Source organism: Dermochelys coriacea, chromosome 11, assembly GCF_009764565.3.
Source record: "Dermochelys coriacea isolate rDerCor1 chromosome 11, rDerCor1.pri.v4, whole genome shotgun sequence".
Lineage (NCBI taxonomy): Eukaryota > Metazoa > Chordata > Testudines > Dermochelyidae > Dermochelys > Dermochelys coriacea.
The window spans coordinates 9,957,607-9,971,437 of NC_050078.2; positions in this window are offsets into that span (position 1 = coordinate 9,957,607).

Genomic DNA, 13,831 nt, shown 5'->3' on the forward strand with positions numbered 1-13,831 from the left:
TGCCCGGGAGCGCCCGGATGGGGGGGAATGGCCACAGCGTATGAGGGAAGAGACCCGGCGATGCGAGGCATGTGGCTTATTAGTGCCATGCCTTGTGAGCTGCCGCCCACTGCCTTCTACCCGGCCATGCCTAGGTGCCCCCCTTATAGGCGCCGCGGCACAGCCGGCTCAGTGCAGGTGGAAGGGGCTGCGACCCCAAGCCAGGTTCCACGTGTAAGGGGATGGACAGGAGATGGCTGTGGGGGAAAGGGGCATTGAGGCTGGCGGGGCAGCAGGTGGGGTAAGCGGGGTGGGCAGATAAGAGAAGCAGAGCTGTGGAGGGCCAGGAAAGTGATAAGAAGCTTAATCCTGATGCCGTGGGAGTCTCATGCGTGCATCCCCAGAAAGGGAACGTGGGGTTCGCTGTTTGGAGCATGTGGTTTCCCTGAATTTTATCTAGTTGACTTATGTATCAAATGCTGGGCATTTCCTTGGCAACAGTTGGGTATGTCCTAATGGGATAAGCATGCAATTCACAAACTTGCAATTGGCAAGATGCATTTGCAAGCAAACTTCTCAACAAGGAACTTGCAGGTTCTTTGGTAGGGCATTAAGAGAGGAAACGGGGTTGTAGTGGCTGGAGCAGGGAAATGCGGGGTCTGGAATAAGTAGACTGAGCAGATCACATTGAATATAAAAATGGACAGTGATTTCTTATGTGTTGGTAATGAAGTAATGGGCTGCACACAAGCTAAGGTTATTACCATAAGCACATGTGCACTGGAAGCTTTCATTAGAACCCTGGTCCTTTAGCAGTGGGTCCCATATGTTCTTTGTGTATCCAGCCACAAGAGGACAATATCACATGCTCATACACACAAAGCCAGGACATTACATCCTAACAGAGAAAATTATGTTGAGTTATTTGAGTGGAAGGAAACTTTGAAGTTAAGCTCAGTACTTCCTCCCAAACCCACTCCTACCCACATACATCGTCATGGCATGGCATTGCATCACCTTCTGTTGAAGACACAGTGGCCATTCTAGCCCAGCATCCTATCTTCTGGCAGTGGCCGGTACCAGATGCTCCAGAAGGAATGAACAGAACAGGGCAATTTACCAAGTGATCCAACCCCTGTCATCTAGCCTGAACTTCTGGCAGTTGGAGGCTTAGGGACACCGAGAGTGTGCAGTTGTGTCCCTAATCATCTTGGCTAATAGCAACTGATAGATAAGTTAATGGAAGATAGACCTAATTCTTTTTAAAATACAGTTATACATTTGGCCTTCACAACTTCCCATGGCAACCAGCTCCACAGGTTCACTGTGCATTTTGAGAAGAAATACTTCCTTTTTTTTGTTCTAAATCTGCTGCCTATTAATTTCATTGGTTGACTCCTGATTCTTGTGTTATGTGATGGAGTAAATAACACTTTTTCTCCACACCATTCATGCTTTTATAGACTCCATCACATCCTCTGTCAGTTGTCTCTTTTCTTAGCTGACAAGTGCCAGTCTTTTTAATCTCTTCTCAGGTGGAAGCTATGCCATACCCCAAATCATTTTTGTTGCCCTTCTCTGACCTTTTTCCAATTCTAATATATCTTTTTTTTGAGATGGGGCAACAAGAACTGCACGTAGTATTCAAGGGGTGGGTGTACCCTGGATTTATGTAGTGACATTATGCTATTTTCTGTCATCTTATCTCTCCTTTGTCTAATGGTTCCTAACATTCTGTTAGCTTTTTTACTACTGCTGCACACTGAGCAAATGTTTTCAGGGAGCTGTCCATGATGACTCCAAAATCTCTCTTTGAATGGTAACAGCTCATTTAGACCCCATCACTTTGTAGACATCTCTGTAATTGTTATGTTCAGTTCACATTTGTAGTGTCCCCTCCCACCTCCAATCATAATGACTAGAAAGATTTTTTCATTTTTGTAAAAAGAAAAAGAGGACTTGTGGCACCTTAGAGACTAACAAATTTATTTGAGCATAAGCTTTCGTGAGCTACAGCTCACTTCATCGGATGCATTCAGTGGAAAATACAGTGGGGAGATTTATATACACTGAGAACATGAAACAATGGGTATTACCATACACACTAACCAGAGTGATCACTTAAGGTGACCTATTACCAGCAGGAGAGCGGGGGAGAAAAACCTTTTGTAGTGATAATCAAGGTGGGCCATTTCCAGCAGTTGACAAGAACGTCTGAGGAACAGCAGGGGGTGGTGGTGGGAAATAAACATGGGGAAATAGTTTTACTTTGTGTAATGACCCATCCACTCCCAGTCTCCATTAATTAATTAATTGGAAATTAATTCCAATTCAGCAGTCTCTCCTTGGAGTCTGTTTTTGAAGTCTTTTTGTTGAAGAATTGCAACTTTTACGTTTGTAATCGAGTGACCAAAGAGATTGAAGTGTTCTCCAACTGGTTTTTGAATGTTATAATTCTTGATGTCTGATTTGTGTCCATTTATTCTTTTACGTAGAGACTGTCCAGTTTGACCAATGTACATGGCAGAGGGAAATTGCTGGCACATGATGGCATATATCACAGTGGTAGATGTGCAGGTGAACGAGTCTCTGATAGTGTGGCTGATGCGATTAGGCCCTATGATGGTGTCCCCTGAATAGATATGTGGACAGAGTTGGCAACAGGCTTTGTTGCAAGGATAGGTTCCTGGGTTAGTGGTTCTGTTGTGTGATGTGTGGTTGCTGGTGAGTATTTGCTTCAGGTTATGAGGGCTGTCTGTAAGCAAGGACTGGTCTGTCTCCCAAGATCTGTGAGAGTGATGGGTCGTCCTTCAGGATAGGTTGTAGATCCTTGATGATGCGTTGGAGAGGTTTTAGTTGGGGGCTGAAGGTGATGGCTAGTGGCGTTCTGTTATTTTCTTTGTTGGGCCTGTCCTGTAGTAGGTGACTTCTGGGTACTCTTCTGGCTCTGTCAATCTGTTTCTTCACTTCAGCAGGTGGGTATTGTAGTTGTAAGAATGCTTGATAGAGATCTTGTAGGTGTTTGTCTCTGTCTGAGGGGTTGGAGCAAATGCGGTTGTATTGTAGAGCTTAGCTGTAGACAATGGATCGTGTGGTGTGGTCTGGATGAAAGCTAGAGGCATGTAGGTAGGAATAGCGGTCAGTAGGTTTCCGGTATAGGGTGGTGTTTATGTGACCATCGCTTGTTAGCACCGCAGTGTCCAGGAAGTGGATCTCTTGTGTGGACTGGTCCAGGCTGAGGTTGATGGTGGGATGGAAATTGTTGAAATCCTGGTGGAATTCCTCAAGGGCTTCTTTTCCATGGGTCCAGAAGATGATGATGTCATCAATGTAGCGCAAGTAGAGTAGGGGCATTAGGGGACGAGAGCTGAGGAAGCGTTGTTCTAAGTCAGCCATAAAAATATTGGCATACCGTGGGGCCATGCGGGTACCCATAGCAGTGCCGCTGATTTGAAGGTATACATTGTCCCCAAATGTGAAATAATTATGGGCGAGGACAAAGTCACAAAGTTCAGCCACCAGGTTAGCCGTGACATTATTGGGGATACTGTTCCTGACGGCTTGTCATCCATCTTTGTGTGGAATGTTGGTGTAGAGGGCTTCTACATCCATAGTGGCTAGGATGGTGTTTTTAGGAAGATCACCGATGGATTGTAGTTTTCTCAGGAAGTCGCTGGTGTCTCGAAGATAGCTGGGAGTGCTGGTAGCGTAGGGCCTGAGGAGGGAGTCTACATAGCCAGACAATCCTGCTGTCAGGGTGCCAATGCCTGAGATGATGGGGCATCCAGGATTTCCAGGTTTATGAATCTTGGGTAGCAGATAGAATACCCCAGGTTGGGGTTCCAGGGGTGTGTCTGTGCGGATTTGTTCTTGTGCTTTTTCAGGGAGTTTCTTGAGAAGATGGTGTAGTTTCTTTTGGTAACCCTCAGTGGGATCAGAGAGTAATGGCTTGTAGAAAGTGGTGTTGGAGAGCTGCCTAGCAGCCTCTTGTTTGTATTCCGACCTATTCATGATGACGACAGCACCTCCTTTGTCAGCCTTTTTGATTATGATGTCAGAGTTGTTTCTGAGGCTGTGGATGGCATTGTGTTCTGCACAGCTGAGGTTATGGGGCAAGTGATGCTGCTTTTCCACAATTTCAGCCCGTGCATGTCAGCGGAAGCCTTGTGGCATGTAGTAGTTGTTTTTGTTTTTAAATGAAAGCTGAGACTGTGGAAAAGAACATAGCTCCTTGAGAGAGATGCTGCTCTGTTGTCTCACTAGGTACAAGCCAGTCTGGGTCCCAGTAAAGATCACTATGTAAAACTACCCCCCAGCTACTCTCCTTTCATTAAGAAACCTATTAATGGTATGGAAAAACACAGCAAGGGATTTTCTCACCTCCTATGTTACCGAGTAACCAAGTGATTTCATTCTTGTCACACTCTCATGCCTGTTCCACCCTCCATACGGGAAGGCAGGGTTTGGACTGCAGGATAGAACAGGAAGCTGCAAGCTGCAGCTAAAGGCAGCCCTGGTTTCTCTTGCTAGAGTTATGAATGTGTGAGCAGAAGACATTAATTGCTGAATAATTCAAGTTCTCCTTTCCTTAGGGAGAAAAACACCACAGAATACACCCGTCTCAATATACTGGGTAATATGAACACTCACTCCACATTTGCCAGGCAACTCCCAATTTTCATAGGTCTGTCTCATACACCCAGAACAGCAGGACAGTTCCCAACCTCATTTATTTTGAGTGTCAGGATATGCTAACTCTCTCTTGTCGGAGGGGAAATACCAAAGAAACCCATAATAATAGCATTTAACTTCAAAAAGGAGAACTACACAAAAATGACGAAGCTAGTTAAATGGAAATTAAAAGGAACAGTCACAAGAGTGAAATGCCTGCAAACTGATGGAAACTTTTAAAAAACACATAGTAGAGGCTCAAACTATATGTATACCACAAATAATAATAAAAGTTAATTAATAAAAACAGGAAGAGGACCAAAAATATGCTACAATGGCTAAACAATAGAATAAAAGAGGTGGTTAGAGACAAAAAGACATCTTTACAAAAAATTGGAAGTCAAATCCTACAGAGGAAAATAGACAGGAACATAAACTCTGGCAAGCCAAGTGTAAAAGTACGATTAGGCAGGCCAAGAAAAAATTTGAAGACCAATTAGCAAAAGACACAAAAACTAACAGTAAATTTTTGTTAAGTACATGAGAAGCCAGAAATTTGCCAAACACTCAAAGAAGACAAGGCTGTTGCTGAGAAGCTAAATAAATTCTTTGCACTGGTCTTCACTGCAGATAATCATAGAATTGTAGGACTGGAAGGGACCTCCAAAACTCATCTAGCCCAGTCCCCTGCACTCAAGGCAGGATTATGTAATAACTAAACCATCCCTGACAGGTGTTTGTCTAACCTGTTCTTAAAAATCTCCAAAGATGGAGATTCCAGAATCTCCGTTGGCAATTTGTTCCAGTGCTTAACCACCCTGTCAGGAAGTTTTTCCTAATCTCCAACCTAAACCTCCCTTGCTGTAATTTAAGACCATTGGTTCTTGTCCTATCCTGTGTCAGAGGTTAAGGAGAACAATTTTTATTCTCCACCTTGTAACAGCCTTTTATGTACTTGAAAACTGCTATCATGTCCCCCCTCAGCCTTCTCTTCTCCAGACTAAAGAAACCCAATTTTTTCAATCTTCCCTCATAGGTCATGTTTTCTAGACCTTTTAATCAATTTTGTTTGCCCTCCTCTGGTCTTTTTCCAATTTGTCCACATCTTTTCTGAAATGCGGTGCCTAGAGCTGGACACAATTCTCCAGCTGAGACCTTATTAGTGCGGAGTAGAGCAGAAGAATTACTTCTCGTGTCTTGCTTACAACACTTGATGTTTGCTTTTTTTGCAACAGTGTAACACTGACTCATATTAACACCACCCTATACCGGAAACCTACTGACTGCTATACTTACCTACATGCCTCCAGCTTCCATCCAGGACTCACCACATGATCCATTGTCTACAGCTAAGCTCTAAGATACAACTGCATTTGCTCCAATCCCTCAGACAGAGATAAACACCTACAAGATCTCTATCAAGCATTCTTAAAACTACAATACCTACCTGCTGAAGTGAAGAAACAGATTGAGAGAGCCAGAAGAGTACCCAGAAGTCACTTGCTACAGGACAGGCCCAACAAAGAAAATAACAGAACACCACTAGCTGCCACCTTCAGCCCCCAACTAAAACCTCTCCAGCTCATCATCAAAGATTTACAACCTATCCTGAAAAATGATCCCTCACTCTCACAGATCTTGGGAGACAGACCAGTCCTCGCTTACAGACAGCCCCCATAAACTGAAGCAAATACTCACTAGCAAGCACACAACAAAAACACTAACCAGGAACCTATCCTTGCAACACAGCCCGATGCCAACTCTGTCCACTTATTTATTCAAGTGACGCCATCATAGTACCTAATCACATTAGCCATACCATCAGGGGCTCGTTCTCTTGCACATCTACCAATGTGATATATGCCATCATGTGCCAGCAGTGCCCCTCTGCCATGTATATTGGCCAAACTGGACAGTCTCTACGTAAAAGAATAAATGGAGACAAATCTGACATCAGGAATCATAACATTCAAAAACCGGTAGGAGAACACTTCAACCTCTGTGGCCACTCAATAAAAGATTTAAGGGTGGCAATTTTGCAACAGAAAAGCTTCAAAAACAGACTCCAGTGAGAAACTGCTGAGCTTGAATTAATATGCAAACTAGCATAATGACAGGTTTCAGAGTAGCAGCCGTGTTAGTCTGTATTCGCAAAAAGAAAAGGAGTACTTGTGGTACCTTAGAGACTAACAAATTTATTAGAGCATAAGCTTTCGTGAGCTACAGCTCACTTCATATGAACTTATCTGTATGTATGTATGTGTGTGTGTGTGTATATGTATATGTTCCATTCTATGCATTCAATGAAGTGAGCTGTAGCTCACGAAAGCTTATGCTCTAATAAATTTGTTAGTCTCTAAGGTGCCAGAAGTACTCCTGTTCTTTTTCCGGATACAGACTAACACGGCTGCTACTCTGAAACCTGTCATATTTGGCTTATGATCCACTATGACCACCAGATCCCTTTCTGCAATACTCCTCCCTAAGCAGTCATTTCCAATTTTGTATTCGTGCAATTAAGTTTTCCTTCCTAAGTGGAGTACTTTGCATTTGTCCTTATTGAATTTCATCCTATTTACTTCAGACTATTTCTCCAGTTTGTCCAGATCACTGTGAATTTTAATCCTATTCTCCAAAGCACTTGCACCCCTCCCAGTTTGGTGTCATCCACAGACTTTATAAGGGTACTCTGTATGCCATTATCCAGATCATGTATAAAGATTATTGAATAGAACCAGATCCGGACCAATCTCTGTGGGACCCCACTCGAAATGCCCTTCCAGCTTGACTGTGAACCACTGATAACTATTCTTTGGGAACAGTTTTACAACCAGTTATGTACCCAGCTTATAGTATGAACATTAACTCCTTCATCATGCTTGAGAACTAGGTAGGCACGTCACTTCATCTCAGCTCCAGTTTAAGCATTCTTAAAACTACAATACCTACCTGCTGAAGTGAAAAAACAGATTGACAGAGCCAGAAGAGTACCCAGAAGTACTCCAGTTTCCCCAAAGCCACCAAATGAGTATCTAGAATTGCCCTGTTCTTTACATTCCCTCTGAAGCATGTGGCCAACTGTCAGAAGAAAGGATACTGGGCTAGATGAACCCATTGGTCTGACCCATTTTGGCTGTTCATATGTTCTTATGTTTCTCTGAATCTACAGAGAGCCCGGACCAATTGCTCCAGTGGGAAGGAACTGACTCAATCACTTCAGGGAGGTGCGACCCAAATGCCCAGAAAAGATCATTTAGATGTCAATATTGTTAACTACTTCCTTCCTCGTGCTAGGAAACAGAGGGAGGGTCATCACAGATCTATACCATTTGCTGTGAGTGAACCAGTGGGGCAAGTAGATTTTAGCTCTTACCAGTTCGGTATCGACCCCCTGACCCCGCCACCCCTCACAAAAAATGTTCTGTGACTAGAGCCCTGCCCAGATACAAATTTATACCCACGGATGTGGATATCCATGGATAGAAATCAGTATCCACTGAACCGCAGGGCTCTCCCGGGAACCACAGCAGCAAAAGGAGCAGAAAGTGGGGCCGCCGCTCCCAGGAACCAGCGCTCCATGCCGGCAGCTCCTTCTGTGAGGTTGTACCACCCCCAACCCTGTTCTTCGACAGGGCTGTACAGACCCCAGACAGGAGATGCAACTGCATGGAAGGGCTGGGGGCAGTACAGCCACGCTGGAGGAGCTGCCACCACAGGACGCTGGCTCCTGGGAGCAGCAGCCCCATGTTCTGCGCTTTTCGCCACTGCAGCTCCCAGGAGAGCCTTGCAGTTCAGTGGATACTGATTTCTATCCGTGGATATCCGCATCCGCAGGTATACATTTGTATCCATGCAGGGTTCTACAATTCATTCTTGAAAATATCTTTCTGTTATGGTGTACCTGACCGTACCGGCTTACTTGCACCACTGGAGTGAACATCATTCTTGTGCCACACATGGGTGGCGTCTGAGGATGCACCACCACTCACCACTCACAAGATGGAGACAAACCCCAGGAGCCTAGCAGAGCCCGGGGACAATCAAGTAGAGCTCATCGGGCTGCATGATCACTCTTTGAATTTCTGTGCAATACGCCATGGAGGTAGTGTCTCATTTTGGCAATTTAAGTCGACCGACCACCACCTTTCCCAGATCCCAGTCCAACCCCTGATCTTTGTAAAATCTGTAACATTAATAAGAGAGCCAACATTGTTGGCTAGTCCTCACTTTTCTCTCTCAATTGATGGGATCCTTCAATGGTGATGCTTTCTGAGGTGTCTTTATTAGATAGCATGCAGTGTTATTGTAGCAGTGTTTGTCCCAGGATATTAGAGAGACTAGTTTGGCAAGGTAATATCTTTTATAGGACCAGCTTCGGTTGGTGAAAGAGGCAAGCTTACGAGCTTACATAGAACTCTTCTTCAGGTCTGGAAAATTTACTCAGAATGTCACATCTAGCTAAATATAAGGTGGAACAGATTGTTTAGCATAAGTAGTTAACACCTATTTCAAAGAGCCATTCAAAGTCAAGTGGCCCGTTGGTGGGTTACAGATTGTTTGTAATAAGCCATCAATCCAACGTCTCTATTCAGTCCATGATTTTTAGAGTCTAGCAAAGTTATGAATTTAAGCTCCTAGGCTCATCTGTTGAAGGTGTTGTGCTGGTTTCCTTTGAGGATGAGGACTGAGTGGTCAGACATGAAACGATTGCTTTGTGAAAAGCGTTCACCCACAGGTGATATGGTGGTTTTGTCTTTTTATCATTTTCTTGTGTGAGTGTTTGTTTCACCCACATAGCTGTTGTTGTGGCATTTGACTCACTGAATGTACACCACATGTTGTGATAGGCTTGTGTAGGACCCATGGATCTTGAAAGGTGTGTTGTGGGGGTGTTGATCATCATAGCAGTGGAGAGATGTCTGCAGGTTTTGCATCTGCTGATCTAGCAAGGTCTGGTGCAGCTTTGGGTTGGTGTGCCCTGGTCTGTGATGCGTTTGCTTCTGATGATGAGCTTGGAGAGGTTGGGTGGTTGTTGCTGTTTGAAGGGGTTCAGGGCAGATTTCTTTCATTATGTGATCCCCATTGAGCATGGGTTGTAATTACTTAATGATACCCCATGGGGGTTCCAGTGTGGGGTGGTAGGTGACAACTAGGGGGTTCTTGTGGCACCTTAGAGACTAATAAATTTATCTTAGCATAAGCTTTCATGGGCTAAAACCCCCTTCATCGGATTCCTGCAGTGGAAAATACAGTAGGAAGATACATATATATACACAGAGAACATGAAACAATGGGTGTTGTCATCCACACTATAACGAGAGTGGTCAGTTAAGGTGAGCTATTACCAGCAGTAGAAAAAAAAAAACCTTTTGTAGTGATAATCAAGATGGGCCATTTCCAGCAGTTTGACAAGAACCTATGAGGAACAGTAAGGGGAAAAATAAACATGGGGAAATAGTTTTACTTTGTAATGTAATGTGATGTAATGACACATCCACTCGCAGTCTTTATTCAAGCTTTATTCAACTAGGGGGTTGCAGTTTGAGGGGGTTTTATTTCTGTACTGAAGCAGATTCTCTAGGGAAGGTTTGAAGTTCTCTACGTCTTAATTTTATTTGATCACAGCATGGCTGTTAACTTATCCAAGTATGGCTCTGGTGATTAATGCCAATACGTATCTTACTGTCTAAAGTCCTGATCCTGCAAAGACTTACTCTTTACATTATCAAAACTAATATTCTGAATGTTCTTCCTGAATCTCATCCTGTCCCTGGATATATCATCTGAGGGGCACTTGATATTTGTCCCCCACTGGGTTTGTTAAGAAATCACTATTAATTTTAGGGCTAATATTGCCAGAATGAGATTTCCCAATTAGACACTAAGCACTTTGAGAGTTTAATTATTATTTCAATTGTTTCTAGGATAGAGTGATGCAATTCACTGGCTCTAAAACTGTGATATCCGTTTAGACTCTGTCTTGCCATATGTCCATCCTGGTATGAAAATACAAACTCCATATGTGTGGTCCCAGAAATGAAGTCCAGTTTCCCTAATCAGAGTTTCTTTCTTTTATGGGTTTTAAACCATCAAACACCTGTAAAGAAACTACATCTGTCTATAGAGTTAACTGAATAAAGTGAAAAGAAAAGGAGTACTTGTGGCATCTTAGAGACTAACAAATGTATTTGAGCATAAACTTTTGTGAGCTACAGCTCACGTCATCGGATGCTCACAAAAGCTTATGCTCAAATAAATTTGTTAGTCTGTATCCGCAAAAAGAAAAGGAGTACTTGTGGCACCTTAGAGACTAACACAGCTGCTACTCTGAAATCTGAATAAAGTGGAACTCCAATACAGTGAAGCTGCACTTACAATGATGTAGTGACAGTCTTGAGTTATTTCAGTGCATTACAATTCTGATTATAGTAATTCTTTGCACTTAATTGTCTGTCCAACTCTCATTTGAAGTCAATGGAAAGACTGCCAGTGATTTTTTCAATGGCAATGGGATCAGGCTAGTATATCAACTTCCAGTGAAGGATCTCAGATCATCTTTACAAACACACTAATGAGTTGTCACAGTCCTACGCAATTTAGAGAGCCGCATTCTGGTGCCACAAATTGGGTGATGTTTGGGAGATATCATCACTTTTCACAACCTCCTGTGAGATAGGTGGTATTAGTCCCATTTTATAGCTGAGGAAATTGAGGCAGAGAAAGGTTAAGTGACTTGACACATGAATTCTCTAGCAGAACTAGGGAAAGAACTCAGGGGTCCTGACTCCCTTCCCCTAGATCTTTAACCAGAAGACCATCCTCCCTCTCTTAGAATGAGGTTGTGCAGATCTGTGACAATTCATTAGTGTTGGTAGAGCGCTTTGAGATCCTTCACTGGAAGTTGCTATACAGCCCTGCTCTGATACCCACTAAAATTCTTCATTAAGAGTGTTCCATTGTACTCATAATTATGCCTGGTTGACCCAGAGATGTTGTGTTAGGAATAATTGTAAGAGAACCCAAAAAGCTATTACAAATGTCCTTGCAGCACCCTGGTCTAAACATCTCTCAGTACAGAGAACTGTCATGTTCTTTAACTGCTGGATTGCCTCTCTGTCTCATTCATGATTATTTATAAATAATCCTGATTCCGGTATCTCGAAAAAACATTTCTTCCTCCTTGAGGCTGGTGTATGTGATACTGTGTGAGCCAAGTTTGGATATTTGAGCCAGATCCTACTCCTACAGAAATCCGCACGACAAGGATCAAACCACAAAGAGGCAAAATAGCTGAGTACATTGGTTACCTCCTCTCTTGGGAGCCCTTTATCAGTACCATGCTCCAATTACAGCAGGTCTGAAAAGTCCAGGAGACTCAGCTCGACTGAATGGAAACACTTTGAGGCATTGCCCGTGTCTCTCTTGGAGCCGAGCCTTCTGTTGTTTGCAAAGTTCAATTATAGCACAAGCTGCAGCCAAACAAGAATTCAGCTGTTTGTGTAAACAGTGATCCTTCTCCATTACAGGAGCCCATGGAGTATGGCTCTTTGCCTTGGCTGGTTGAAGAGATCCACATGCATCTCTGTCTACTTCTGTGGCCGTCTCCCTGCTCTGTTGCTCACCTGAGGCACCTTCCACAGATGAATGGGCATTGTTTATTATTCCACTAATTTGTATCCGTCAGAGGTGAAGTATTTTTGTTGCTGTTTAAGCTGTAACAATAACGCACCCATAATGCTTTACTTAATGGGGGGAAAAAACAAAACCACATGACAAATTGTTCCAATTTATCACAGCAATGGAAACCTGCAAGTCAGCTAAAACACCCCCACAGGCAAGCCTAGCTCATGTCAATATTTAATGATGACCATATCTCTGACTTCTTCGCAGCGTCCTCTCCCTTTCTTACCTCATAACAGGCCTTGCATGTTGCATACACTGCCTGTTACATCCTTAAAGCACGTTACAAACGTTAACTCCTTAGTCACGCTTGAGAGCTGGGTGGGCACATCACTTCACCTTGGCTCCAGTTTCCCAAAAGCCACTGAACAAGTGTCTAGAATCCATGCAGCGTTCAGATGACGTGTCCCGCTCTTTTCTTTTCTTTCCTCTCCTCACCCTTGCCAGAATCATGACCAAGAAACCCTGTAAGTAAGAGCCAACAGGCCTTGTACTAATGTATTATAAACATTGTAAACGTCTTACTGCCATTAGAATTCCTCCCTCTCCAAACAGTCCAGCAGACAGCTCAGCAATGCACAGAATCTACTGTAGGTCCAAATAGTTGGGCAACTTGGCTGTTTCTAAGTGACTTACTCCTATGGTTTTCAAAATGGGCATTCTGTTTGGGGGCTCACTTGAGACACTTTGGGTTGGGTTTTGAGGACAGCTGAGCACCCACAATGATTTTGAAGTCCATGTGAGCTGCAAGTACTTGCCTAAATCCAGCCCTGAGGCACCCGGAGGCTTGGAGTGAAACCAGTTCTAGTTTCCAGCCCACATCTTGGCTGTTTCAACCCCCAAAAGTCTCTAGCTGTTGGTTGGACTGGATTTTCCTGGTTGCTTTCTGCTGAGTTTCATTCTTAGTCTTGCTTTTATCAGAACATGGTGCAGACAGCAGGAGACCCTGAAAGAAATGAGTTTGAGCTAGGGGCTTCCAAAGCCATTCCAGCTAGCAGTGGGGGAATAGGGCTAGGTTGCTCACCATACTGGTACTGAGCTAGGTGGCTTTTCACCTCTAGGTCACAGGTTCAAAGCTAGTTTGGGCTGGTAGGGGCCAGCTGTTAGCACTTAGCAGCTGGTCAGGGCTGTATGGAAAATGAATTACTGGTGTTAGTCTAGTAACTAGTAGACAAGTGTCCATGCCCCCCAAAATATTGTAATGGTTACTGCCAGCTGGGCTCCTGGTTGGCTGCCTCCATGAAAAGGCTGAATAGGCCTTGGAGATTACATTATGCTAGAAGACAATGTGTCCAGTGGATAGACCACTGAGCAGGGATTTAGAAGACCTGGGTTCTATTCCTGGTTCTGTCATTGGCCTGGTGGGAGACCTTGGGCAAGTTGTTTGAGCTCTCTATGCCTCAGTTTTCCCATCTGTAAATCAGGAATAATGACACTGACCTTCCTTTGTAAAGTGGTTTGAGATAATAAGCATTAGCATTTAACGTCACTTTTTGCACTG